Source organism: Ovis canadensis, chromosome 5 (assembly GCF_042477335.2).
Source record: "Ovis canadensis isolate MfBH-ARS-UI-01 breed Bighorn chromosome 5, ARS-UI_OviCan_v2, whole genome shotgun sequence".
Lineage (NCBI taxonomy): Eukaryota > Metazoa > Chordata > Mammalia > Artiodactyla > Bovidae > Ovis > Ovis canadensis.
In genome coordinates, this window is record NC_091249.1 from 72,750,074 (window position 1) to 72,775,658 (window position 25,585).

The 25,585-nt window shown below is 40.5% G+C and overlaps 1 protein-coding gene and 1 non-coding gene across 8 annotated transcripts in view; both read right to left on the reverse strand.

The window, feature by feature from the left end:
• Positions 1–25,585, reverse strand: part of HTR4 (5-hydroxytryptamine receptor 4) — a 248,757-nt gene that overhangs the window by 108,511 nt on the left and 114,661 nt on the right. The window lies entirely within an intron of this gene.
• On the reverse strand, positions 2,212–2,283 carry TRNAS-GGA (transfer RNA serine (anticodon GGA)). Its single transcript has one exon. It is a non-coding gene; the product is annotated as a tRNA-Ser (tRNA).

Sequence of the window (25,585 nt, forward strand, 5' to 3'; positions counted from 1 at the left end):
TAAGGCCCACTTGACTTCACATACCAGGATGTCTGGCTCTAGGTGAATGATCATACCATCGTGATTATCTGGATCGTGAAGATCTTTTTTGTACAGTTCCTCTCAGACCTCACATATGTCAACAAATCTTTAGCTCTAATTTTAAAATGTTTTCTGACTCTGGCTCTTTTCCAGCTCTTCTGCCACCCTCGTTTAATCTACATGATGCCTTACCTGGGTGATGGCAAATGCTTCCAACTGGGTTCCTGCTTCCACCATTTTCTGTATATAATCTTCTCTTCAAGCAGTAGACAGATCGAGCTTTGCAATATGTTTAGGGTGGAACATATCACTGTCCTACTCACCACCCTTGAGATGCCTTGTCATCACACTCAGAATAATACCCAGAGCCTTTACCTTTGCCCAAATGGCTCTATAAGGTTGGATCTTGGCCGCTTCTATGATCTCAGCTCTTGCCACTCTCTCCTTTTCCCAGGCTGCTCCTGCCATGAAGGCTTCCTCATCATTCCCTAAAGGAACCAACCAGGCTCCCCTTTTAGGGTCTCTCATTTGATGCTGCCTCCATCTAGATCTCTTTATCCCAAGGGATCACTTCATTCAGGTCCATGCTCAGACTCACTTCTAAAGAGAGGGTTTTCCTTACTCCTGTATTCAGAACAGGACCCCTCACTCTCTATTCCTGTGTCTTGTATTTGATTTTCACAGCTGTTACTTAGTATGCCCTCCCACACACTAGAATGGCTTGATTGAAATCTCATTGAAAGCAGGAACTTAGTCTGTTATGTCTACAGATGTAGATGTATTTCTAATATCTTAAACAGTGCCTTGGACATACAAAGTACTCACTAGAAAAGTATTTGTGGAATGAAAGAATGAATGGAGTCACCTTTCATTGGTTATCTCTGCCTTGACTCTTCCTCTTCCCACCCATTGTCAGCACTGAAGCCAAAATGTTTTCTTTCTGTATTTTTGGGCTAAAAAGGAATTAGCCCATCACCCCTGGCCTGTCCAAAATTCTTAAAGTAGTCTCATTGTAATTTTGGTAAAGTATCAAATTTGACTTCATTTAACCCAGTCCCTACTTAGTTCTCCAGCTTTCTTTCTTTCTTTTTTTAACATAGCAGATCTTTATTGCATAACATATACAAAAATTAACTTGAAACATCCAAATGTATCATAAACATAAAGAGCTAAAATAATACAACTTTTAGAAGAAAAGAGAAAACTTCAAGACTTTGACTTAGGCAAAAAATTCTTAGATATGACATCAGAAACATGATCCATGTAAAAATAATGATAAATTATATTTCCAAAATTCAAAATATCTGTGTTTCATGAGATTTCATCAAGAAAATGAAAAGACAAGCAACAGACTGAGATAAAATATTCGCAAAACATTTATCTGACCAAGGACTTATAAAAATTAAAGATTGTAAGAATTAAAGATTTTAAAATTAAAAAATTAAAAAAAAATAAATCTTTTGGCCATTTTTGATAGAGTCGTTTGTCTTATCTTTGAGTGCAAGAGTTCTTTGTAAGTTCTGGATATAAGTCCTTGGTCCAGCTTTATTTCTGACATGAGTGCATGCATGCTCAGTTGCTCAGTCAGGTCTAACTCTTTGAAATCCTATGAACTTATAGCCTGCCAGGTTCTTCTGTCCATGGGATTTTCCTGGCAAGAACATTGGAGTAGATTGCCATTACCTGCTCCAGAGGATCTTCCCATCCCAGGAATCAAACCTATGTCTCCTGTATCTCCTGCATTGCAGGATTATTTCTGACACTGCTCCATAACTCTACCAGAGGAAAGTACTCAAATGCCCACACAGGGAGCTGGGACACACTTGTTAAGCCCCACCTCTCTTTCCCCTCCTTTACCTGGCATGCTCTTTCACATCCACTGATACTCAATTAAACATATTCTCTGGGAATATATTTAAAGGTAAGCTGAAGTCCATGGGGTCGCTAAGAGTCGGACATGACTGAGCGACTTCCCTTTCACTTTTCACTTTCATGCATTGGAGAAGGAAATGGCAACCCACTCCAGTGTTCTTGCCTGGAGAATCCCAGGGACGGGGGCACCTGGGGGGTTCACACAGAGTGATTGCTGGAGTTTAAGCCTTTACCTGTAGCCTACCAGGCTCCTCCCTCCATGGGATTCTCCAGGCAAGAGTACTGGAGTGGGTTGCCATTTTCCTTCTCCAGGGGATCTTCCCAACCCAGGGATCGAACCTGGATCTCCTGCATTCCAGGCAGACACTTTAACCTCTGAGCCACCAGGGACTAATGCTAAGCAATTTCTTCTTTCATCTGAAAGAATTTTTTTTTCCTTTTTTTAAACTAAACAGGTCTATTTAATCCTACATCTAAACCACTCCCTGGTCAGGAGTATTAGGGTCATCAATCATCTCTTTGAATTACAACTTACAATGGCTAACATTACAGATTACCAAATAGTTTGTTAGTTTCTCCAGCAAATAATAGAAGCCTTTCCCACAATTTGCTCTGAAGGCTAACAATACTTCCAAACCTATTTCCTAGAACAACACTTCTAAATATATCTTCTAGTCATCTCCTAGGCACTGAAGCTATTGTAAGCAGTAATCAAGAAAATACACGTAAAACACTTAAGATATTGCCTGGCATATACTACATGTCCAATACATGTTAGCTATTAGTATTCCTCTTTTCTGTTCATTTTGAAAATGCACAAATGGCATTTACATTTTTCCTGGTCCTCGAGCTCATAGGACTGCAAGAAAGTCTGGTCGATGACTGATCACTATGACAGCATGTTGTAATTTGGCTGGAGGCTGTTGAAATAACAAGTAAAAATAGAGTCCAGAGATGAGAGATAGTAAGAATGCACTGGAATTCTTCCAGACAGAGCTAGTAGAAAAGCAAATGTGATTGAACAGAGAAGGAAAAAAATGTGTTGAAAGTTCACAGATATGGAGATAGAGTTTGGAAGTTTCCTTGGTCGCTCAGTGGTAAAGAATCTGCCTGCCAATGTAGGAGACAGGTTCAATCCCTGGGTTAGGAAGATCCCCTGGAGAAAGAAATAGAAACCCACTCCAGTATTCTTGCCTAGAGAATCCCATGGACAGAGGAGCCTGTTGGGTTATATTCCATGGAGTTGCAAAAGAGTTGGACATGACTTAGTGACTAAAAAACAATAACATACAAATGTAAAGAGTAAGAATTTGGGAGCATACAGAGCTGCCATAAGCATAAAATAAGTGGGGGATGTCTAACATCTTGATAGGCATGAGGATTTTAAAGAGAAAGTCTCTGCATTCAAGTTCACCATCACACAAGCACACTCATTCACACCTCCATGAACACAACCCAAAAGAGCAGGCTGGGCAGTGATGGGGATAAAGGAAGGCGGGTAGAGAGTAACTGTGGTGTCAACCAAGGATAGACACATCAGAGTTAGCCTCTCCACCTGGATACTACTAGACATTCTAGAGCTTATAAAGTAAGATCATTTAAAAATGACTGCTGGGATTTCCCACTTGTCAAACCTAAGAACTGTACTGTTTACAATTCATAAATGCATGTCCAGATTATGCTTATGACAAATGTAAAAAGAATCCTAAAGACATTCATGCTCCAATTATTCCACTTCTAAGAATTTAACCTTAAGAAAGTATTAGAACTGCTATTAAAGATTTATGTATGAGTCATAACCATATTGCTTATAATTAGGAAAATTGAAGACAACTTGTATCTAAATTTGAGCATCAGTTACATCAACAGTTTTACATTTATTTAATATTTACAAAGCCATTAAAATCCAGGATTGAAAATAATATTTAACAACAGAGGAAAGTTTTCATTAATATTATCAGTGCTAAAAGCAAGTACTTTTTTTTTAAATAAAAATGTGTCTTTACATAAAGGTCCAGAAAAATAACATTGAGAGATTGATTTGTCACCTTTTTCTTAATACCACAAAAAAAGACTAGAAAGAATGAGTAGTTATCTTTCTCCTCTGTCCCAAGAAGAAAACTAAAATTTGTGTTTTGAATTATTAGCAATGTTGGTTATGGGTTTTTTAAGTTGCAGAGTTGAAGGCAGCAGTTTCTAGTATGAGAGCATAGCCACCTGACCTAAAGGCAGACGTATCCAACTATGGAGGAAGGAAGGTTTGAAGAGCTATAACAAGGAGAAAGCAGGGATTTGTAGATTCCAAGAAGAGCTAGAAGGAACACCATACTCCTTCTCAGCATCCATGGAGACCAACGTCTGTAATCAATGTCAACTTGCTATGGAAGCAGCAAACCCACCTTTCTTCCGAGGACCAGGTAAAAGGGGACGACTAGCCTGGTGTGGTAATCAGAGTAGACGAGAGAGTAAAAGGCCCAGCTTGTCCCATCAAGTGGAAGAAGCCCTCCAAACGTCTGAGATTAAATTTCTCCCTGAAACCCACTTGAGGGTTTCATTAAAAAGTTAACCAATTTAGAGATTAAAAGAAATGAGGCATTTCTTATACTTGAATTTTGTAAAATTCCTTCCAATAGTTTATTTTCCTTCATGACATTTATCTAACATATTGCCTGTTTCCTTGCTTGGTTGTGTAATGCTACTGAATGTATCTCCCACCCCACCCCTACCCTTCAGAAGACTGTAAGCATCATGAAAGCAGAGCCTTTGTTTTCCTGGTGCATAGTGGGCACTCAACAAATATTTGTTTAAGTTAAGGAATAAACAATGCTATAAGATTATCTTGGAAATCATGGTTATATCACTTGCTACAATAATGCCTTAGCTCACTCAGGCTTCCATAACAAAATATCATAGGCTGAGTGGGTTAAACAACAAAAATTTATTCTATCATAGTTCTGGAGGCTGAGAAGTCCAAGATCCAGATACCAGCAGATCAGTTTCTGGTGAAAACTCTCTTATAAACTTGCAAAAGGCTGCCTTCTCTGTATGTCTTTACACAGTGAAGAGAGAGCAAGATATCTGGTTTCTCTTCTTAAAAGGGCACTAACACCACCAAGAGGGACTCTTCTAAAACTAATTATCGTTATTTCCTAAAGATGTCATCACCAAATACCACCACACTGGGGGGTTAGGGCTTCAACATAAGAGTGGGAGGAGACAAAATTCAATCTGTAACAATTAACATTTATTTTGACCAAACTCCTGCTTTCAGGTATTTTAATAACCTACTTACAAATCAAACATGCTATCTTTTCCACAAAGACTTTACATATTTTATGTCCAAATAAAATTATATTTGAACGAAAATAAAACCAGGGAGAGAAGGAGAGCTATGTAAGCATAAAAATACATATATATAATTAAATTCAGAGGTTATGGCCATTTGAATGTACAACCAATTGTCAATCATAAATGTTTTGGGTGGAGGACTAGAAGATAATGGGAGATTTTTTCCTTTGGGATATTATTGGAATTTGAAATGACAAGAATAGATTTATGTATTGCTTGTTCAACCGAAGAATAAGGAAGTACTACCCCCTCTACTGTGAATCTCATCTTGTACTTCTCAACCACAACACTTCTTACTTCACGCTAGAAGGTTAACATATTGTTCTTGCCAAATAAGTCAAACATGACAGCATTGATTTCTCTAAGCAGTTGGGTGTGAGCTCTGCTGTGATTAGAAAACAAATAAATTCACTGACTCAACTAGACTTGGCCCAGGAATGTTAGCATAGCTATAGGCATATGTTTGCTCATTTGTTAATTCAGCCATCCCTTTGTCTACTCAGTTATTTGTGTATGCATTCAACAGAATATGTGAGGGGCTTTGCTATTTCAGTCACTGAGAAGAGAGAGCAGGCATGGTTCCTTCCCTCGGAAAGCTCAGAGGCTATCAGAGCAGACAGACATGAATCCAACTATGCATATACGTAAAATTGCAGCTGCTACAAAAGTGGAGGCTATGAGAAGAGATGTACATGGTGGTGCTAACTTTGTTTCCAGATCAGCAAACACTTTCCTGAAGGTGTGGTCATTGAGCTGCAATTTAAAGGGGGAATGGAGTTAACTGAAAACAGGTAGGAAATGTTAGGGGGGCTTCCCTGGTGATTCAGTTGATAAAGAATCCACCTGTAATGTAGGAGACCTGGGTTTGATCGCTGGGTTGGGAAGATTCCCTGGAGCAGGGCATGGTAGCCCACTTCAGTATTCTTGCCTGGAGAATCTCCATGGACAAAGGAGCCTGGCAGGCTACATGGGGTTGCAAAGAGTAGGACATGACTGAGAGACTTAGCACAGCACAGGGTTGGAAGTGTAGCAGTGAAAACAATATGATGTATTCTAGCGGGTGAAAGAAGACCACCGTAACTGGAGTGCTGGGAGCCAGGGGAGCCACCAGCAGTTGGGGTCAACAGGGTCAGATCAGAAGAGGACCACAGACTGGGCTAAGTATTTAGGTCTTCATCATGAGTTCAGTGGAGTCACAAACTGCCTAAAGAAATTCGGCATAAAGGATGGCATGATCAGGACTTCCTGGTGGTACGGTGGGTGGGAATCCTCCTGCCAATGCAAGGAACATGGGTTCAATCCCTGGTCTGGGAAGATTCCACATGCCTTGCAGCAGCTAAAGCCCATGTGATACAAATATTGAGTCTGCGTGTTGCAACTACTGAAGCTCGCGTGCCTAGAGCCTATGCTCCATAACAAGAGAAGCCATCCCAATGAGAAGCCCATGTATCACAACAAAGAGTAGTCACTGCTCGCCACAACTACAGAAAACCCTTGTGCAGCAATGAAGATCCAGCACAAGTGGAAAAAAAAAAAAAAAGGATGACAGGATCAGATTTACATTTTGACATATCTGGAATGCAGAGCATAAAGGGACAATTGTAGGGTTATTTTGGAAGGCCTTTGGCCTTAGTAATTTTCAAACATACCTAGAACACGGTTCTCAGTAGAAGTGTTAATACCCCCAAAAGCACTTTAAGATCCTTGTGGGGCCTAGGTTTGTGGTTATGACTGGGGAACACTATAGGCATTTAAGCCTTCCCTGGTGGCTCAGCTGTAAAGAAACTGCCTGCAAGGCAGGGAACACAAGAGACGGGGGTTCAATCCCTGGGTCAGGAAGATCCCCTGAAGGAGGGCATGGCCCACTCCAGTATTGTTGCCTGGACAAAAATGGACAGAGGAACCTGTCAGGCTATAGTCCATAGGGTTGCAAAGTGTCAGATAGGACTGAAGAGACTTAGCACACACACACGTAGGCATTTAGGGAGAGGACAGGTGACATTATAATATGAGGGACAATCTCTCATTAAAAAGATCACATCTCACATTCTTCATGATTAGAATGTCCTATCACCCATCTGTGTAAGTAAAAATTGGTTTATAATTACTCAACTTAGAACTTAACCCCTTTTACATATAAACACTAATAATTTTTTGCATGGTAATTTATATACACTAAACGAAGGGGAAATTATGTTTTCATTTTGTTCAGAACAGGGATTCTCTAAATGTCACCAACAGTTATCCCACCTGTGGTACTAGAGTTGACAATCCAACACACCTGTGCTGACTGTCATTAGTAGGGTGCATTCACAGTGATTTAATGTGCAGACACGTATCTGACTGCTTTATTATGTTTTATACTGTAGACAAATCTGAGCATTTATATAATGAAACATATATTATTTTATTATAAATAACTTTTGCTTTATTGTTTTTTGTATTGTAGTTAAGGAAATATGTGCATAATTTAATTATGAATGCTGCTGCTGCTGCTGCTAAGTCACTTCAGTCGTGTCCAACTCTGTGCGACCCCAGAGACGGAAGCCCACCAGGCTCCCCTGTCCCTGGGATTCTCCAGGCAAGAACACTGGAGTGGGTTGCCATTTCCTTCTCCAATGCATGAAAGTGAAAAGTGAAAGGGAAGTCGTTCAGTCGTGTCCGACTCTTAGTGACCCCATGAACTACAGCCTACCAGGCTCCTCCATCCATGGGATTTTCCAGGCAAGAGTACTGGAGTAGGGTGCCAAATAGATAAGTTATATTACCCTCGGATTTCATTTCTGTATAGTCAAGGGTTATTACAAAATGTTTGTTTAAAATAGGGCAGGGTAGTGGTCTAGATTATGGTCAAGAATCACTAGTCTAGCAAAGTGTAATGACTTTCAAGAGCCTGGCTTTTCTTCTCCTGAACTTCAGGTGCCTTGTCTAAAATGAAAGCACTGAAGTTTTCCTGATGTATCAGTCCTGGAAAAAAGCAGTTAAAGATCAGTGAATGTCAAAGGTTGGAAATAAAAGAGCAAGGGCAGAGGCAGCATACTACTTATCTACCAAGAAAATCAGAAAGATCTACTCTAGCTTTAAGTTTCTCTCATTCACAACCCTGAAGGATTTTTAACAGCTATAATACGCATCTTCTGTAAAAAGCTGTATTTCATCATCTTATGAATATCTAATTTGACAAATCAAGTTTGTGGCATTCTGGAGTGTGTGTGCGTGTGTGCGTGTGTTATTCATTCTCAGTAATTTATGGGGTAGAAATGCTTCTCTGTCCTAGAAACTGCTGAGCTGGAAAAATTAATTTTTTGGTTAGCTTGAAAACAAATGCTAGGCTGCAATATGTAATGTAACATAATGTGAGGTAATATAATTAGGATATTCCCTTAGGGTTGACCGTGGCAATTTTCCAATACCTCAGGCCTCTTTGGCCTCTCTAATAATAATGGGATAAAGAATATTAGTTGTTATCATTACCTTAGTGCCACCACATGCCAGCAGAAGGCATCAGCTCATTCCTTTGTCACAACAAGAGGGCTGTTCCAAATCTATCCCATTTTCAGATGAAGAAACTGATACTCAAAGATTCGAACTGATGTGCCCAAGCCATACAACCAGTAAACAGTAAATTCAAGGTTTGAACCTAGATCTCCCTAATTCCAGAACCTATGATGTACTAGGATAAATGTTCCAACATGTTAGAGAAAATTCAATAATCGGTGGTATAATTTATGAAGGTAATCTAAAAGTTAAGATACATAATCTGGAATACAGACGAGTATAAATGCTACGTCTTAAAAATGTTCTAACTTCCTTGAAACTCCTTTGAGAACTATTGATATCAGTTTCTAAACCTGCTCTCCTACAGTAAGCTGTGTTCCATACTTCCTCAGTTACTCCAATGTTCAAACCTTAAATTTATTACCAATAGTTGTAACTCCCAACTACTCAATTTCCAATATTTCACTCTCCAACCATTATTTCCTATCTTAAGAACCCATTCTTTCAGCAGTATAACTCTAGAAACTCTTGGACTCTCCTAGGATAGTAAATCCATTGATCCTAACACTTTTTCACTAGCCCTCACTCTTCTTACCTTAGAACATCACATACCACCGATAAGTCATGGGATCTTAAATATAGGAATGATAAAGATGCTAGAAGTCTAAGGTTATCCCGAGAATTGTCTTGGATAATGATTATCCAGGGATGTAAAAAATATCTAGAGAAAGTTAACCAGAATTTTTAAAAGCCCTTTGAATTATTCCTTGCATCACAAATAGAGCAGCTGAGGAAACGGGGATTTCAGCCTAAAGGCCAAAAGCCTCAGAGGTGCTGGGATGGCAAACTCTAGTCTCTGAAACACTGTCAAGTAGCTCTGAAAAGTGTGATGGGATCCAGTGAGGGAAAATACTGACAGGTAGAATTCAACTCAACGAAAGAGAAAATGACAAATACATTTTTTCTCAGATTACAAGCTTAATCCACTTGTATAGCTGAAATGCTATATTGGGAAGGTTACTTAGAAAGGGCCTTCAGTCATCATTGTGTCAGTCTGAGTAGGCTGGATTCTTTCTGATAATGAGCAACTCCCAATCTTCAGTAGTTTCAGAGAACAAAGGCTTAGGGAATTCCCTAGAGGTCCAATGGTTAAGACTCCAAATTTTCAATGCAGGGGGTGTGGGTTCAATTCCTGGTCAGGAAACGGAGATCCGGCATGCTGCAGAGCATGACCAAAAGAATTAATAATAGTAATAAAATAACAAAGGGTTATTTTTCACTCAATATACATGTTTGTGGTGGTTGGTCAGGGAGGCTCTGCTCATCACTTCACTCACAGACCCAGACTGATAGAGTAGGCACCATCTAAAATGCTGCTTGAAAGTTGGACTTCCCTGGTGGCTCAGACAGCATCTGTCTATCAATGCGGGAGACCTGGGTTCAATCCCTGGGTCAAGAAGATTCCCTGGAGAAGGAAATGGCAACCCACTCCAGTACTCTTGCCTAGAAAATCCCATGGATGGAGGAGCCTGGTGCAGGCTACTGTCCATGGGGTGGCAAAGAGTTGGACACGACTGAGGGATTTCACTCACTTCACTCAAAATGCTGCTAGCTGCCATGCCAGAGGGAAAGAGAACCCAGGCAGTGGGTGGGTGCACGTGTGTATCACAAACTGGTAATGAAATGCCCCTGCCTAGAAGTGGTTCATGTCACTTCCACTCAACAACTGGCCAGATCTAGACACACATCCCCACACATCCATGAGGGGGGTATGATATTCAAACCTACAACGTGCCCAGGAGAGAACAGTGAGTAGCATGATGAGCACCAGAAGCAGCACAGTGAGCAGTGGTGTACCTCAGGGGTCCAGTTAAGACATTCTGGCATTTAAGTCTGATACTTTTCATTGCTACCCTAATCACCAGAGCTACCCTGCAAAACTTCTCAATGTAGTGAGCTACCCAACAGCACAGGGTGCCAGAAAAGCTTAGAGAACTGCAAGTCAGCAACACCACAACACCTACTCGCTATCTAATAGGCTGTGAGCATGTGTGCCCAGTTGCTTGTGTCTGACTCTGCAACCCTGTGGACTGTAGCCCGCCAGGGCTCCTATGTCCACAGAATTCTCCAGGCAAGAACACCGGAGTATCATGCCCTCCTCCAGGGTTGTCATGCCCTCCTTTGGGGGATCTTCCAGACGGAGACACCTCTCCTGTGTCTCCTGCATTGCAGGCAGATTCTTTACCGCTGAGCCACTCGGAAAGCCCCATCTGTTATAACAGATTACAGGAACAATAAGGAAGCCCATGGTTATAAGTTTATACATGAGTCCTTTACCACAATAAAATAAAACAAATTGGGCATTGTGGAACCCTGTACTACATGCAGCCAGATCTTTAGAGAGAAATAAGTAGTTCTGAAACCAGCTAAATGGCCAAGCACTGGCGCAAATTTTACTCAGTTGAAACAGACGAAAATGTGGGCTGACCATCACTGTTGCGTCATTGCTTCTCTTCTTCACAAGAGAATCAATCATATTACCTCTCTCCTTGCGGAGAGATGATGATCAGAAAAATCAAACAAAAACAAGGCAAAAGACTTCCGCTGGAAGAAACCCCTATAGCAAGATTTGTAGCTCTACCAAATTTCTTTATTAAAAACCAGAACCTTACTAGAAGCCTCCCTAATCAGTTACAGATAAGACAGCAAGTGGTTAGGTGAGGAAACAATCAGCTGTTCACCCAAGCCCATTAGCAACCAGTCAGACTAAGTAGTGACAGATAAAATATGCGAGAAACTGCGTTAAAGGCTGTCACACACACAGACAAAAGATTTTTAAAGTTAGCATCTGAATTCAGCCTTCAGTTAGCAAAACTTCCCTGGATATTCCTGTTTAATGCACATGTTTCAGAGAGATTAGGATTGTTATTATAATTGACATTTCAGATAAGGAAACTCAGCTTCAAAAAGATGAACTTCATTCCTTCACTCTTATCTAAGTCTCTCTCTACGGGTGTGTATGTAGTGCACAAGAAAACCTCTGAATGGGTGTGTGCCAAAAACAGACTTCTTGTGTCAAAGTTGACATGCTGACATAAGGGAAAAAGAACCATCTCATCACCCCACTAACACCTCCCCATTGCCAGAGTCAGTGATGGAAGATTGGGCTTGAGGCACCAGGAGTCCTGTACTATAAGGTACCTTCTTATGTTCTCAGGGAAATTATTTATCTCTGACATTCTACAGTAAGTCAAATTTCCACCCACCACGGAATTCATTTTACTTTTCATAAATCGCCAAGTGACATAAAGTAATTTTCTCTGGTTTATGCTGTTAAAATGTCCTCATAGTGAAGCTGATTATTGTATCCCAAGAGAAGGCAGCATTACAGGATAATTAATGACTCTGGCCGCATGAGAGTTAACCACCAAGCACCCTGAAAATGAGCCACATCAGCTGTAGATAAAAGGGCTGACTGTCCGATGGTCCAATCAAGAGAAGAGCTTCTGAGCGCATCTTCTCTTTGTCTACCTGCTTCTACCTGTCTCTTCTCACCAACTTGGAACCACTACAGCCTGCTCTCAACCTCCAGTTCTGAGGCTAGTATGGGCTTCCCTGGTGGCTCAAATGGTAAAGAATCTGCCTGCCAGGCAAGAGATCAGGGCTCAATCCCTGGGTCGGAAGATCCTCTGAAGAAGGGAATGACAACCCACTCCAGTACTTCTGCCTGGAGAACTCCATGGGCAGGGGAACCGGGTGGGCTACAGTCCATGGGGTTGCAAGGAGTCAGATACAACTGAGTGACTGACACTTTCACAAAACACAGCCTTTAATAAAAGGAGAAGTAAGCAGCCCTGGTCAGTTACCTAGAGGTCTCAACCTCAGCTCAGCCTGCTTGGGGCTCCAGTTTGGCCCTATTCAAACACCAAAGCTACACTCTGGTTCAGCAGTGGGATTCCTTTCCTGTGCCTCTTGCCTGACTTCCTTTTTCTCTTTCTCTCTCTCTCTCTGCCTCTATGTCTCTGTCTCCCTCTATCCTCCCCTTTCCCTTTCTTTGTAAGTACATGGGTACATGTAAGTACTAAAGAAAATATGTACATTCTTTGGTAAAAAAATGTTGGATTTGTAATAATTAATATGTGTCGTGGCCAAGTGTTGACAGAGATCTGAAACAATGGAGTTTCTTATGAGCTGCTGGTAGAAGTACAGTCACATTGGAGAGGATCTGGGCACTGCCTAATAAAGTCAAGATGTATACCCTACAAACCACTCTTAGGCACAGAATCTACAGAAATGTACACATATACCCAGTGACATGATAACATAATTTTCTGTAATGGCAAAACACTAGAAATTATCTAAATGTTTGCCAACAGAACCAAAAAACAAATTATAGCTGACTATACAGGAGTGAAAAAAATTAAACTAGATAAACATATCAGTATCAATACATTTTGTACATATGATGCTGAGTTCAAAAAGCTAAGCTGTATAATAATACATACACTATATTATTACATAAAGTTAAAAACATGAAACATGGCTATTTCATTAAACTATAAATATTTTTTAAATACATGCTTTATATACTAAATAGTGTAAGGAAATACAAGAGAAGAACAGACTCCAAATTCTCAGGTACAACTGCCTCTGTTGGGGGAAGTAAGGAGACGCAAACATGAGGGACTCAACCATATCTGTCATGCCTTATTTCCTAAACTGGATGATGGTATCTGGGAATTTTTTCTATTATACTATGTGTCGCTTTGTTCATTCGATCTATATCAAATGATATAGATAAATAAATTGTAATACTAATTATTGTAATAAATTGTAAATACTCTAGAAACAAATCAAACATTTTAAATAACCTTAAACCTCATTTTGACTATTACCCAATGTCCATTTGGTCATACTCCAAAGATATACACTGTTACTAATTATTAGTTCTTCTCTACTCAATATATATAGCATGGTTTGAGCAGTGTCTTTCCTTTTTACGTGATAATGTAACATATACTTTCATTTAACATTATCTCTTAATCATTTAAGTACACTTTCCTCATTAACAAAAATACATTTTCCTAGAACTTTAACATTTTTTCCAGGGAGGAGGATCCAGCAACTAATAAAATAGACTTTGGAGACATGCCTGAGTTCCAGTTAATGCTTAATATTTACCTAGGGTGAATTATTCAAGTTTCCCATCTTAGGCTTCTCATCTTTAAAACAGAGATAATCACAAGTACTAATCGCTCAGGATTGCTTAAGGATTGGATGAGGAAATTCATGAAAAGCATTTAGAGAAACGCCTGGCACACAGGGAACCCCTGATAAACACTACTATTATTCTTTACAGCTACTGTCTATTATACATTATGGGGAAGGGTTCTCACAACACCCTTACACTAAGCCCAGTGGCCACTCCACAGGACAACTGTGATGTTCCTTTGTCCACCTCTTCTACTTGTGCTAGACTTTGGAAATCAGTTACCCTTCAAAATACCACAGAACCTGTGGCAATGTTCAGCCTCTGGGTTTCTGCACACCAAGTTCTATTTGTCCAAATTCCAGCCATTCTTTTCTTACAGAAGAATTTCTTCAGCTCGCTCATAGCTGTCAGATACTGCCAAGTTAATCTGGCAACTAGAGAAATACACGTAAGTATTTATATGTCACCATCCTTTTTTTTTTTAAATTAAGCCTGGTGTCATGGCCAACTTTCCTCTCTCACATTCATTTTAATAATATTTTAGGTTGAGTTACCCATAGAATATGTTAACTTTCAGGCAATCTATTGTCCTCATAGTTCAGCGTGTTTATTCCAAATCAACTACATCATTTATTAATACTTGTTTAAACTTGCACTAACAATTTAAAATATATAATATAACATTTGGAATTTGCATCATTCCCCAAAATAACAGAGATTTAGCATAAAAGCTTTAGAGTCAGCCAGGCCTGAATTCAAATTTTTGCTCTGTCATTGGCCAGTCAGGTTTCTCAGGGTAAGCACCTCAGTTTTCTATAGCTATATAACAAACTACCTCACATTTAACAGCCTAAAACAACACTCAGTCTTTAGTTTATTTTTGTAGATCAAAAGTCTAAGCACAGTATGACTGAATTGTCTCCTCAGTATCTCACAGGCTGAAATCAAGATGTAGGCAGATCAGGGTCTCATGGGATGCTCAGGGTCCTCTTTCGAGCTTCCATGTTTGTTGGCAGAATTCAAATCCTTGCTGTTGAAGGACTGAAGCCCCCATTCTGTGCTGCCATCAGCTGGGGCCACACACAGTTCCTGGGGACTGCCCATGTTCCATGCCATGGGGCCTCCTCCTTCATCTTCAAAGCCAGTAGGCATTTTCCCCACATCAACTCCCTCTCCAACTTCCTTGACTTTTACTTCCAGCCCTAGATTTAAAGGGCTCGTGTGATTGGCTCAGGCCTACCTGGATGATCTCCCTATGTTAAGGTCAGCTGACCTGGGGCCTTAATGTCATCTGCAAAATGCCTACACTGCAGCACCTGGATTAGTGTTCCACTGAGGACACAGAAGAAGGAATGAGCACTGCAGAGAGCAAGAAATCTCGGGGGGCATCTACAAATTCTGACACTCATGGAAAACCACTTTGGCCCCATAAGCTTCGGGCATCCAAGAGGGACAATGGTGCTCACTACACAGAAAAAAAAATCAGTTGGATACAAAGAAACAATGACAACTGCTTCCAGGCACTGAATATGCTCAGGGTTAGTTTCTCTGTTTTCATTATTTTATCTTCTGAGCAGATGTTTGAAATGAACCTAGTAGAGAAGCTCCTTGGATGACTGCTGCTGATTAGGTCCCTAATAATTATTCATTCTACAAAAGAATGAGGCAGAGACTAACACACCTACATTTTAATGATGAATAAATTGAGGCTTAGAGATAATATTTATAAAGTGGTTATCACAGCCTCTGGCATATACAATTAATGCTCATAAATTTATATTAGTTACCACCACCACCACCATCATAACTCTTATATTAGAAAGTGAAAGTGAAGTAGCTCAGTCGTGTCCAACTTTTTGCGACCCCATGGAGTGTATAGTCTACCAGGCTCCTCTGTCCATAGGATTCTCCAGACTAGAAAGAGTACTGGAATGGGTTGCCATTTCCATCTCCAAGGGATCTTCCTCACCCAGGGGTTGAACCTGGGTCTCCCGCATTGCAGGCAGATGCTTTACTGTCTGAGCCACCAGGGAAGCCCCTTATATTAGAAAGGAGAACCTTAAAAGCCTAGAGGAGCACCTACCAAACACCTACTCCTCACACAAGCCAGGAAAAGACCCTGGAGACGGTGAGCACTTTGTAAGGCATTTCTATGGAGCAGCTGTTCTCTGGGAAGATGCTTGGTCATTTTTTTTTTGGCTGGTTCTTTAATACCCTAGAGTTACTATTGAAACTCTAGTCCTAGAACTGACCACATCAGAATCCAGAAGTTTCCAGTCTTTTAATATCAACTTGATGGTGAAATTTGCATTGCGAAGTGCAAAATCCAGTCCTCTTGGCATTTTCATTTGATCTTTGTTTCTTGGTTATACAACTTCCTTTGTCTAATTTTACCTGCTATTTATTTTTAAGCTTTTCACCCCCTCTCACTCAACTTTCAGTAGAGACAAGTGGTATTCAAAAGCTCTCTCACATCTTATAAAAGCATATAAAACATTTTGTGCCTATTAAACTAACACCCTTCATTCTTTCAACTGTCACTCCATAATCGACATAAATCAGGTCAGCAAAGCATGGTACTCAGAGACACTTTAGATTTCATATTTAGCTTTGTAGAATATAAGATGCAGAAGAGATCTTGGAACAAAGTTACTCCAACCGTTCATGTGGAACAGGAATGAAGTAAAGCCCAGGACTTGCCTCAAGATCCAATTGACTCACTGATTATTAGAGAGATATAAACCAAAACTACAATGAGGTATCACCTCACACCAATCAAAATGGCCATCATTGAAAAATCTACAAACAATACATGCTAGAAAGGGTATGGACAAAAGGGAACCCTCTTACTTTGCTGGAAATGTAAATTGATACAGCAACTAAGGAGAACAGTATGGAAGTTCTTTAAAAAATTAAAAAAGGAACTACCATATGACCCAGCAATCCCACTATTGGGCATATTCACAGAGAAAACCATAATTCAAAAAGACACATGCATCCTAATATTCATTGCAACACTATTAACAATAGCCAAGACACAGAATCTAAATGTCCAACAACAGAGGCATAGATAAAGATATGGTACATGTATACAATGGAATATCACTGAGTCATAAAAAGGAATGTAATTGTGTCATTTGCAGAGACATGGAGGGACCTGGAGACTGACATACAGAGTGAAATAAATCAGAAAGAGAAAACCAAATATTGTACATTAATGCATATATGTAGAATCTAGAAAAGTGGCATAAATGACTTTGTAAAGTAGAAATAGAGACACAATGTAAAGAACAAACATATGGATACCAAGGGGGAAGGGGGTGGACTTAACTGAGAGATTTGAGATTGAATTCATACACTACTGCGTATACTGTATAGCCCAGGGAGCCCACTCAGTACTCTGTGGTTACCTAAATGGGGAGGAAATCCAAAAAAGGGGATCTGTGTATACATAGAGCTGATTCACTTTGCTATACAGCAAAAACTGACACAGCAGTGTAAAGCAGCTATAAAGTGAAAGTGAAAGTGAAGTCCCTTAGTCGTGTCCGACTCTTTGCGACCCCATGGACTGTGGCCCACCAGGCTCCTCCATCCATGGAATTTTCTAGGCAAGAGTACTGGAGTGGGTTGCCATTTCCTTCTCCAGAGGAATCTTCTGGACCCAGGGATTGAACCCAGGTCTCTTGCATTGCAGGCAGACGCTTTACCGTCTGAGCCACCTCAAAAAAAAAAAAAAATTCAACTGACTAAATTCAACTAATGTGTAATAGAGGATGAGGTTGGGGGTGAAATCTATCACAGGCTACCTGCCTAAAGAGTTAGATAAATGCTGGATGAGAGAGCAAAAGATGACTGACTATAAAATGCCCTTACATCTCTCATCTCTTCACTCCCTGCTGCCCCCGGTCCTCTTAAACCTCCTGTGATCGATATCCAAAATTCCATCACAGAGTTTCCTTTTCTTTTAATCAGAGGCTGCACACTAGTGGCTCTTGGCCCAAACCCAGCCCCAGAAAACTGTTCAGCACAATGTTTATGAAACATTTGCATGTGAATGCCTTTCCCGTAAGCAGACACTCTCCAGTTCCCCAACACCAACATTGCCCCCTACTATGTCACACCTGCCTGCTTCAGAAATTTATATTACCTCCCTGGCTCCTGAAGACATCTTGGTATCAGGGCCAAAATGTAATTTCCCCAACTCTTCAGTTCAGTTCAGTTCAGTTCAGTCGCTCAATCATGTCCGACTCTTTGTGACCCCATGAATTGCAGCACACCAGGCCTCCGTGTCCATCACCAACACCCGGAGTTCACTCAGACTCGCGTCCTTAGAGTCAGTGATGTCATCCAGCCATCTCATCCTCGATCGTCCCCTTTTTCTCCTGCCCTCAATCCTTCCCAGCATCAGAGTCTTTTCCAATGAGTCAACTCTTCGCATGAGGTGACCAAAGTACTGGAGTTTCAGCTTTAGCATCATTCCTCCCAAAGAAACCCAAGGGTTGATCTTCTTCAGAATGGACTGGTTGGATCTCTTTGCAGTCCAAGGGACTCTCAAGAGCCTTCTCCAACACCACAGTTCAAAAGCATCAATTCTTCGGCGTTCAGCCTTCTTCACAGTCCAACTGTCACATCCATACATGACTACTGGAAAAACCACAGCCTTGACTAGACGGACCTTAGTCGGCAAAGTAATGTCTCTGCTTTTCAATATGCTATCTAGGTTGGTCATCACTTTTCTTCCAAGGAGTAGGCGTCTTTTAATTTCATGGCTGCAATCACCATCTGCAGTGATTTTGGAGCCCCTCAAAAATAAAGTCTGACACTGTTTCCACTGTTTCTCCATCTATTTCCCATGGAGGGATGGGACCGGATGCCATGATCTTCGTTGCTGAATGTTGAGCTTTAAGCCAACTTTTTCACTCTCCTCTTTCACTCTCATCAAGAGGCTTTTTAGTTCCTCTTCACTTTCTGCCATAAGGGTGGTGTCATCTGCATATCTGAGGTTATTGATATTTCTCCCAGCAATCTTGATTCCAGCTTGTGTTTCTTCCAGCCCAGGGTTTCTCATGATGTACTCTGCATAGAAGTTAAATAAGCAGGGTCACAATATACAGCCTTGACGTACTCCTTTTCCTATTTGGAACCAGTCTGTTGTTTCATATCCAGTTCTAACTGTTGCTTCCTGACCTGCATACAGATTTCTCAAGAGGCAGGTCAGGTGGTCTGGTATTCCCATCTCTTTCAGAATTTTCCACAGTTGATTGTGATCCACATAGTCAAAGGCTTTGGCATAGTCAATAAGGCAGAAATAGATGTTTTTCTGGAACTCTCTTGCTTTTTCCATGATCCAGCGGATGTTGGCAATTTGATCTCTGGTTCCTCTGCCTTTTCTAAAACCAGCTTGAACATCTGGAAGTTCATGGTTCACGTACTGCTGAAGCCTAGCTTGGAGAATTTTGAGCATTACTTTACTAGCATGTGAGATGAGTGGAATTGTGCAGTAGTTTGAGCATTCTTTGGCATTGCCTTTCTTTGGGATTGGAATGAAAACTGACCTTTTCCAGTCCTGTGGCCACTGCTGAGGTTTCCAAATTCGCTGGCATATTGAGTACAGCACTTTCACAGCATCATCTTTCAGGATTTGAAATAGCTTTACTGGAATTCCATCACCTCCACTAGCTTTGTTCATAGTGATGCCTTCTAAGGCCCACTTGACTTCACATTCCAAGATGTCTGGCTCTAGGTGAGTGACCACACCATCGTGATTATCCGGGTCATGAAGATCCTTTTCGTACAGTTCCCCAACTCTTAGTGGTAGATAAAACATGACCAAGAGTAAAGGATTCAGGGCTAATTTTGTGGCATGGAGAGAAATATCTTAAAGATATTTACAGTTGCATAAAATATCAGAGGTAGGAAAAAATGTAGAAGTGGTCTGATTCCACTTCTTCATTTGAGGATGGGTAATGTGAAGCTTAGAAAGGCAGATTGCATGCTTAAATCACAGAGCAAGCTACTGGAAGATCTGGGATGGGAACTCAAACTTGCTTATGTCACACCAAACTGGTCTGGTACAGGGTAGGGGTACTTTGAGGCCCTGGGGGTGAGAGGAAGCTGGATGATGGGGGTGAGGGTTTTCAGAACATCATCAAGATTCTGTCTGGGATGAGCCTACCTTTTACCAGCTTTTCTTCCAAGCCGCACTCTGAAAGGTAGGATGATTGCTCCTCCCACATAATGATACATTTGTGCTTTCATCCTCCTTCACTAATTTGTGTCTGTATCTTTTCTGTCACTTTATATAACTAATTACTGTTTACTCTTTCCAAGCTGGTTATGTGGGGATCCAAACTGTGGGAGAGAATGATGTTCCTTTAACCAAACCTCTGAGGAAACAAGACAGTCCTGAGGAGAGGGCTCTCCTCTTTTCTTGCCTATCCTCCCACCTGGGTTCCAGAGAAAGTCCTACCAAGAAATGAAAGTCAGTAAATCAGACTCAACACCTCTCAGAAGACATCAAAGCTGCACATGGAAGGATCTCCTGCTCCCTGTTTTGGATTCTTTGCCAACTAAGTTATCAGGGAAGCCCGATCACAGCTGACTACAGGTTAAACTTTAGGATAGCACTGGGTTTTGACGATGGGGAAAAACCAAGTATAGCTAAAGCTTCCATTCTCCTATGAGGGACAGAGAATTTGTTTCCACTGTCTTGTTATCATAAGCTAACTGCTATAAATATTCCTGTGCACAAGTTCAGTTTCTCTAATGAGAAAACCTAGAAGGCAGATTGCTAAGTTACTGGGTGTGGGTTCTTTAATTCTAATGCTCTTCGAAATAGTTATATTAAAACTTTGCAAATATATAGATGAAAATTTTGCCAAATGGCTCTTTAAAATAATTATATTTTTTAATTATCCCATTAATAAGAGCTCTTGTTTCTCTACATTATGTGTCAACATTTGCTATCTTTGCCTTATTGATTTTCACCAATATGATAGGTATCAGATGGTATCTCCTGTGTGGTAATAAGTATTTCCTACTGAGAACATGCAGACTTCCATTTATTTATTGGCCATTCAGTTTCCTTTTTCAAAAAATCCCTATGTCTCATTTTATGGTTGTTTGGTTTTTTCTCTTGCTTTGTAGGGACTGTATATTCCGTGCACTAATTCTTTGTTGGTTATATGGTTTACAAATAATTTCTCTAGTTTGGCTTGTTTTCTAAAAATTTTGTTTTAGTATATTTGCCATATAGAAGCTTTAATTTTAATGTAATCAAACATAACAACCTTTTATTATAGGTTATGATTTTTATGTCTCATTAAAGATGTTTTTCCTATTACAATATCATTTTTTTCTATTTTCATCATGTTTTTCCTATTCCAATACCTAGGTCTTTGAAATATCCTTAGTTCCACCTTGTTCTTATTTTATCATATCGTTACTATTATTATTTTATTTTCATACAACAGCATAACAGATACTTGCTTAGTATTATCCATATGCTCATCAAATTCTTTGCTTAATATTGCTTTTTGCATTGTATTTCTACTTTCTGGCTCAGTTTCCTTCTTCCTAAATTCCACCCTTAATACTTAAGTGAAGGACTCAAATATAATTGCTCTTAGTCTTGCCTGAAATGTCTTTTTTTAAATTAAAAATCAAATATTTTTTATTAGATACAGATGCCTAAATTAATAATTATTTCCTCTCAGCACTTTGAAAGTCCTTTGTCTTTCAGCCTTTATGGTTGCTGAAAGTCTGCTGCTGCTCTGCACTTAAACTTATTCTTCCCTCTGATAACTTTTATTAATAGTCTTCTATACATCTTTAATGTTGTACAAGTTCACTAAAATGTGTTTACTCTTCATTTATTCTGGTTAGGATGCATTATGATTACTATATATTAATACTGATCTCCATCAATTTTGGAAAATTTTCAGTCATAATTTCTTTGAATATTACGTCTCGACTATCTTATGGTATTGATTTCTTCTTTTATAGTTTTATGCATTGTAAGCAATTATTTTGTAGCTTCTATTACATTGGTCTATTATCTCAAGTTCTCTAAGTTAAAATCCTATTGATTTGGGGGTCTGTTGACTGAAACCCACTCCAGTATTCTTGCCTGGAGAATCCAGTGGACAGAGGAGCCTGGTGGGCCGCTGTCCATGGGATCGCACAGAGTTGAACGTAACTAAAGCGACTTAGCATGCATGCATAGCATAGCATGACTCACTGAAAGCAATGTTTTCCCTCATATACTAAGTTCATCTTTGGTGGGACTTCGTGAGAATTTTAGACAACCTAGGTTCAGCATGTGTCTCTCTAGAAGATATCTGAATTGTCTTCAGGTAGGAGACCTTCCAGGTCCAATTTTATGATATTTTCTTGGCTTGCCAGTTACTGGACTAGTAAAGTAGCAGAAATTCAAATCTTAAATCTACCTTACAAAATAGGACTTTTCATCATTTGCTCCACAATTTCTCTTCCTTCTGACTTGATTCCATTAAACTAAGAAAATAATACAACATCCTCCTTAATATGCCTCTTATTTCTTTTCTCCCTCATTAGGAATATGTCTTGGAAGGAAAGTTATGACCAACCTAGATAGCATATTCAAAAGCAGAGACATTACTATGCCAACAAAGGTCCGTCTAGTCAAGGCTATGGTTTTTCCAGTGGTCATGCATGGATGTGAGAGTTGGACTGTGAAGAAAGCTGAGCACCAAAGAATTGATGCGTTTGAACTGTGGCATTGGAGAAGACTCTTGAGAGTCCCTTGGACTGCAAGGAGATCCAGTCCATTCTACAGGAGATCAGTCCTGGGTGTTCTTTGGAAGGAATGATGCTAAAGCTGAAACTCCAGTACTATGGCCACCTCATGTGAAGAGTTGACTCACTGGAAAAGACTTTGATGCTGGGAGGGATTGGGGGCAGGAGGAGAAGGGGATGACAGAGGGTGAGATGGCTGGATGGCATCACCAACTTGATGGACATGAGTCTGAGTGAACTCTGGGAGTTGGTGATGGACAGGGAGGTCTGGCATGCTGCAATGCATGGGGTCGCAAAGAGTCGGACACAACTGAGCGACTGAACTGACTGACAGCTTCTCTTACCATTTTTTTCTGGAATGCATTTACTTTCCTTCACCTCTAATGCATCTAATTTAGTTTTTAAATCTCATATCTGAAATACTGTTGCTCTTCAGTCGGCAAGTCATGTCTGACTCTGCTATGCCATGCACTGCAGCACACTAGGCTTCCCTGTCCCTCATTATCTCCCAGAGGTTACCCAAGTTCACATCCACAGAATCGGTGATGCCATCCAACTATCTCTTCCTCTCTCACCCTCTTTTCCTTCTGCCTTCAATCTTTCCCAGCATCAGGGTAATTTCCAATGAATAAGCTGTTTGCATCAGGAGGCTGAAGTAGTGGAGCTTTAGCTTCAGCATCAGTCCTTCCGAAGAGTATTCAGGGTTGATTTCCTTTAAGATTGACTGGTTATACCTTCTAGTTATTCCCTCTGCCACAAGACTTGACTTCTTCTAACTTATTATCTGTACTGCAGCCAGACTGATCTTTCTAAAACTCAAATCTAATTATATCACTTTTCTGTTTAAAAACCTTTACAGTCCCTCTATTGCCTTCAAGCTAAAACCCAAAATCTAAGATGAAATTCAAGGCCATGGATAATCTGAACTCACTTTTAAGCCTTCATCTCTTACCAATTTCCTCTGAATGTCTCCAAATGACCAGTGCCTCAACCATCCTAAATTTTTAATCTACTTCAGTTCCCCAGAGTATAGTACTTTGAATATCTTAAAAAATCAATGAACTGATCCATAAAGTCCAGGTGCAAGCTTCTCAGCATGAATTATTGTCATATCTTTCCTGACAATTTTCCTGACCAGTCCATTCTGAAGGAGAGCAGCCCTGGGATTTCTTTGGAAGGAATGATGCTAACGCTGAAACTCCAGTACTTTGGCCACCTCATGCGAAGAGTTGACTCATTGGAAAAGACTCGGATGCTGGGAAGGATTGGGGGCAGGAGGAGAAAGGGACGACAGAGGATGAGATGGCTGGATGGCATCACTGACTCGATGGACGTGAGTCTGAGTGAAGTCCGGGGGTTGGTGATGGACAGGGAGGTCTGGCGTGCTGCGATTCATGGGGTCGCAAAGAGTCGGACACAACTGAGCGACTGAACTGATGTATGGATGCACACTAACATAAGGGGTGGGTTATTTCAGAGACTTCTTGCTGTTGTTTAGTTGCTAAGTCATGCCAACCCTTTGCGACCCCATGGACTATAGACTATCAGGCTTCCCTGTCCACGGAATTCTCCAGGCAAGAATATTGGAGTGGGTCACCATGTCCTTCTCCAGGAGATCTTCCCGATCCAGGGATCAAATCTACATGTCCTGCATTGAAGGTGGATTCTTAACCACTGAACCACCTAAGAAGCCCCATTTTAGAGACTATTGATTGGTTAATTCAATAATTCCCCCTAACCTTCATTCTCCTTGCCCCATCTATCACAGAGGCCAGAAAGGCTAAACATATGCTGTCCCATATGTTCTCCCATATGCTGTCCCCAGTTGAGCTATTTCAAATCCTGAAAGATGATGCTGTGAAAGTGCTGCACTCAATAAGCCAGCAAATTTGGAAAACTCAGCAGTGGCCACAGGTCTGGAAAAGGTCAGTTTTCATTCCAATCCCAAAGAAAGGCAATGCCAAAGAATGCTCAAACTACTGAACAGCACAATTGCACTCATCTCACACACTAGTAAAGTAATGCTCAAAATTCTCTAAGCCAGGCTTTAGCAATATGTGAACTGTGAACTTCCAGATGTTCAAGCTGGTTTTAGAAAAGGCAGAGGAACCAGAGATCAAATTGCCAACATCTGCTGGATCATGGAAAAAGCAAGAGAGTTCCGGAAAAACATCTATTTCTGCTTTATTGACTATGCCAAAGCCTTTGACTGTGTGGATCACAATCAACTGTGGAAAATTCTGAAAGAGATGGGAGTACCAGACCACCTGACTTGCCTCTTGAGAAACCTATATGCAGGTCAGGAAGCAACAGTTAGAAGTGGACACGGAACAACAGACTGGTTCCAAATAGGGAAAGGAATATGTCAAGGCTGTATATTGTCACCCTGCATATTTAACATATATGCAGAGTACATTATGAGAAATGCTGGGCTGGAAGAAGCACAGCTGGAATCAAGATTGCCAGGAGAAATATCAGTAACCTCAGATATGCAGATGACAGCACCCTTATGGCAGAAAGCGAAGAGGAACTAAAAAGCCTCTTGATGAGAGTGAAAGAAGAGAGTGAAAAAGTTGGCTTCAAGCTCAACATTCAGAAAACTAAGATCACGGCATCTGGTCCCATCACTTCATGGCAGATAGATGGGGATACAGTGGAAACAGTGTCAGACTTTATTTTGGGGGGCTCCAAAATCATTGCAGATGGTGATTGCAGCCATGAAATTAAAAGATGCTTACTCCCTGGAAGGAAAGTTATGACCAACCTAGACAGCATGTTCAAAAGCAGAGACATTACCATGCCAGCAAAGGTCTGTCTAGTCAAGGCTATGGTTTTTCCAGTGGTCATGTATGGATGTGA